The following is a 5,000-nucleotide window of genomic DNA, read 5'->3' as shown; positions in this document are numbered from 1 at the left end:
TGCGTCCTTAGTAGGTTTGGGTCTCTGTTCTCTGTGGAGGAACGGGAGAAGAAGGAGAAAATTACTGAGATTAGAATCCCGTGTCCTCCGTGAATGTCAGATGGGCTCATGTGGGCACCAGAAGAATTGGAAGACCCCAGACGTACTCGGACGAGAACTGATATGGGAGGATGGAGATGAGTGGAGATTTGTGGAAGATAAAGCACACTGATGATGATGATGGTGAGATTTCAGTGATCTTTAATGGCTCATTCATGTAACTCTTTCATACATGAGGCTTAATTATTTTCTATAATTATTTACTTATCTAGCTTCCCATTCATTTTGTAGGAGGGAAAGAAGAAGATGGGACATGCAGCGTTACTCTGCACATAAGCCCCGCCCATTAACTGTCATGAAGACCAAAAGATAAATAGTAAAAATAAACATAATAGTTTGGCTTAAATGTTCTAGAAACTTGAAAAAATGCAATTAAGTCTCATGCTTAAAATTAGATAATTTTCTTCTATTGCTGCCCTAAAATGGAAGACTGAAGTATCTACAAAAATACAAAACTGAGAAAAATGGTAGATACTCCCTTGCCTTGCTACTGATTTTGCAGATACTGCAAATGGGACCCCCTAAATATTCGTGGAAAGCATGAGTGGTATATCTCAATTTCGTAAATTTTGTAGATGCAGCAGTTTCCCAGTTTAGGGCAGATTGGTTCGTAAGTATTTGTCAAATGCCATGAGTTTACCAAATAGAAATTTAATACTTAACCTGTAAAACTGGTGCACTTTATAGTCAATTCGCTATTACTTCAAGACGTTTGTATTATGCACATGAAAATAACCGATTTTAAAACTGCGATCCATTAATTAAAATTTACTTTTTTGGATTTGCCCAAAAAATTGCGGAAGTTAGATTCCCAAAGTACATGACGATTGCAAAAGGCCTCTAATGCCTGAACAAAGTAAAATCATGTGTCTTGAACAAGTTTATGAAACTCTGTGAAACATTTTGAATTTTTTGAAGCGAAATATTTAAACTACGTGAAATGTCTTGAATTTTCCAAAGTGAAGCATCTGAAAGTTTTCCAGAGGAAAGTTAGAAAGAGATATCCTAGAAAAATGATATGGCGAAAGCGTTCAAAATAGCTCTCAAAACAAAGAGATGTTAAGTTTCCAGAGCAGTATAGAATTTACAAAGATTATAAAACAAGCTAAAATGTCCAAGTTTTTCATAATTTACTTAATGATTTTCTAAAACTTTGAATTAACCAGACTCATTCAGGAAGACTGCTGAGTGCAAGTTTGTCCAATGAAACTAGTGTTGTAGGTTTCCCAAAAAGTTTAAATGTCCAGGGTATTCCCTACCAACTAAGTGCCCTAATGTTTTCACAAGAATTGTCAAACACCAAAACATTCTAATAAATAGAATTTCACAAGATTTCATTCCCCTGGGGGAGACGTGAACCCACGACATCTGAGTGGCACGCCACGACACTAACCACTATACCAGCGGACCAGCTAATATCTAAGCTGTTTTAAAGTAAAGTCATTTATGCTTCTAAGTGAAATACTGATTTCTGCAAAATGTTTAAATTTCTTCCAATATATGAATAACTTCGAAGATTTTCCAAATAAATTTCTAATCTAAGTGTTCATATTTAAAGAACATTATATTCATACACAAACAGTTTACACCGGTTCGTGCCTGTGTTTGTAATGGAGAAGTGAAATACCTCACTCCATACATGAATGAGTTTTAATATCACGCGGAGGAATTGCATTCTGAACATAAATGTGTGCCCCGGTGGGATGGAACCCTATATAATAAAAAAAAAAACAAGCCTGGATATCATAATAGCATATAGGTCTTTCCTTTTACTCTGTCCATAATAAGCAGCTCAGAAACCGGCCAAGCGGACGAGAGAAACCGCTTAAATAAAATTTGGGTGTGAAACATTTGGGGAGGTGTTAATTCTCCCGAATGGTTGTTTCGTCAGGTTTCGGGGAAGAGCGTGAACTACAGTAGGTGCCCTCCGATGTGTGAGGAGAAGATGAAGGAGGAGGTGAAGAGAAGAAGAAGGAGGTGGGGGAGAAGAAGAAGAAGAGAGTGAGGAGAAGAAGAAGGAGGTGGGGGAGAAGAAGATGGTAAGGAAGAGGAAGAAGAATAGGGTGAGGAAGAAGAAGAAGAAGAAGAAGAAGAGGGTGAGGAATAAGAAGAAGGTGAAGAAGAAGATGATGAAAGGGGTGAGGAAGAGCATGAAGAAGAGGGCGAGGAAAAAGAAGAAAAATGAGGTGAAGAAGAAGGAGGGGGTGAGGGAGAAGAAGAAGGTGAGGAGGTAGACGAAGAGGGTGATGGAGGAGAAGAAAAAGAAGCAAAAGAAGAAGAACAAGAGGAAGAAAAAGAAGACGAAGAAGAAGAGGGCGAGGAAGAAGAAGAAGAAGAAGGCGAGGAAGGAGTAGAAGGAGAAGAGAGAGAAAATGTTTCTCCCAAAAGTCTTCTTTGTGTCAGCTGAACTCGGAGGTACTGCGTCCGAACCCTGCGAGAAAAGATACACACTCTTATGTCCTGAATGAAGAAAGGTAAATATAGAACTCTCTGCTTTCCTCTATGTTTCCTGATTTATACCTTCTTTCCCCTCTTTTTCTCAAAAAAAAAAAATAAAATAAAATTTGTGCAACAGTCTTAATGGAGATGCCGTAATTGTTGGAAATAAAGAGGGCTCTACTGGCAGTAGGTCTGTGCTTTCCTATCTGTCTATCTTTCCAACTGTTTACCTGTCTGTCTGTGCCTGTGGCTTTACTTTCCTGTCTGTTAAGCTTCCCAGTTGCTCTTTCTCTTTGGTTTTTGTCTTCTTTTCATATGTATGCATGTATTTATGTATGTATGTATGTATATATACATTTTTTATTAATTATTTTGTTTATTTTTTTATTCCTATCTTCATATCTGTCTGTGAAGTATTGTACTTAAAATTTAATATCTATCTGTCTATCTTCTATCTATCTATCTGTCTGTATATATATATATATATATATATATATATATATATATATATATATATATATATATATATTTATATTTATATATATACATAACATCAAAATATATATATTCATATGTATATTTAAATGTATACATTATATATATGTACGTCTTTATATATACACATGAATATAAATATTTAGATTATATATATATATATATATATATATATATATATATATATATATATATATATATATATATATATATATATATATATATATATATATATCAGTATATACATCCATCCCTGTCTACTTACCCATCCACCAATCCAATTTAACCATCAATCTCACCGGAAATATGCAATCTTAGAAATCCGAACGTAGAATGAAAAACCTCCCACATTTATTTCAGCTCCGGCGACGGCGCCAACGTCATCCAAGAAACCAGGGTGGGTTTTTTCTATGAATACTTGATGTGGAGGCAACTTGGAAGATCTCTCTTTTTTTTGTGACAGATGGGAGACTCGAATCTTGCAATTGTTTTTGTGCCTTGTATTTTTTTCCCAGTTGGAAAAATGATTTCGTTCTCGCTGTTATTTATTTTTATTCTTTTTATCTGTTTTTTGCTTTCGTGTGTTTGATTGGTTCTATTTCTGATGAAATATATACATATACATATACATATATATATATATATATATATATATATATATATACATGTTTATTTATAGATACATATTTATTTTATTGGTCCCAAAGACCTCCTGACTTGTATATATATATATTATATATATATATATATATATATATATATATATATATATATATATATATATATATATATATATATATGTGTGTGTGTGTGTGTGTGTGTGTGTGTGTGTGTGTGTGTGTGTGTGTGTGTGTGTGTGTGTGTATAAATACTTCAGAAGGTGGCCATAGAGAATGAAGCCAAAACACTATCCACCGACACATTCTTTCTTTAACTGGTGAATGAGGGATGTACACTTGTGCAGAAACTTCCACAACAATTACCGAAGCATATGCTTGTACGTGAGACTCATCTTCACTATTACCGTCACCTTCCGTCTCTGTTCTGACTGCCATTACCTGTCAGGATCACTACAATCACAATCCTCGATTCTAGTCATCACCATGACTATCATTATTTGTCACAATCATCCATCACTATAAGCATTGTCATTATTCGTCACAGTCAGCCATCACTAATAATTATCGTCGTCCGTCACCATCATCTACAATAATCGTCACTATCATCCATCACGATCACCCGTCACCATCATCACAATCAGCCGTGACGGTCACCGTCATCCACCACAATCATGTCACCATCATCCATCACAATCTTCCGTCACCATCGTCCACCACAATCATGTCACATTCATCCATCACAATTCTCCGTCACCATCATCCACCACGACCATGTCACTATCATCTATCACAATCATCCGTCACCATCATCGATCACAGTCAGCCGTCACCATCATCCACCACAATCATGTCACAATCATCCGTCACCACCATCGTCCACCACAATCATGTCACGATCATCCATCACTATTCTCCGTCACCATCATCCACCACAATCATGTCACCATCATCTATCACAATCATCCGTCACCATCAATCATCACAATCAAAAGTCACAATCATCTGTCACCATCACGATCGCAATCATCCGTTACCATCATCCATCACAATCATCTGTCACCATCATCCGCCACAATCATGTCACAATCATCCATCACCGTCATCCACCACAATCATGTCACAATCATCCGTCACCGTCATCCGTCACCATCATCCACCACAATCATGTCACAATCATCCATCACCGTCATCCACCACAATCATCCATCACCGTCATCCGTCACCGTCATCCGTCACCGTCATCCGTCACCATCATCCATCACAATCATGTCACCATGATCCCCACACTCTCCCAGGAGCCATCCCCAAGAGGAGAAAGAATCCCTCCTTTGACAATTCGTTCTCCAG

The 5,000-nt window shown here is 36.8% G+C and overlaps 1 protein-coding gene across 1 annotated transcript in view; it reads right to left on the bottom strand.

Annotated features, from left to right (window-relative positions):
- LOC136830079 (uncharacterized) overlaps positions 1 to 5,000 on the bottom strand; it is an 80,532-nt gene that overhangs the window by 26,103 nt on the left and 49,429 nt on the right. The window lies entirely within an intron of this gene.

This window comes from Macrobrachium rosenbergii, chromosome 46 (genome assembly GCF_040412425.1).
Source record: "Macrobrachium rosenbergii isolate ZJJX-2024 chromosome 46, ASM4041242v1, whole genome shotgun sequence".
NCBI classification, from domain to species: domain Eukaryota; kingdom Metazoa; phylum Arthropoda; class Malacostraca; order Decapoda; family Palaemonidae; genus Macrobrachium; species Macrobrachium rosenbergii.
This window is presented reverse-complemented; position numbering and strand designations above follow the sequence as displayed.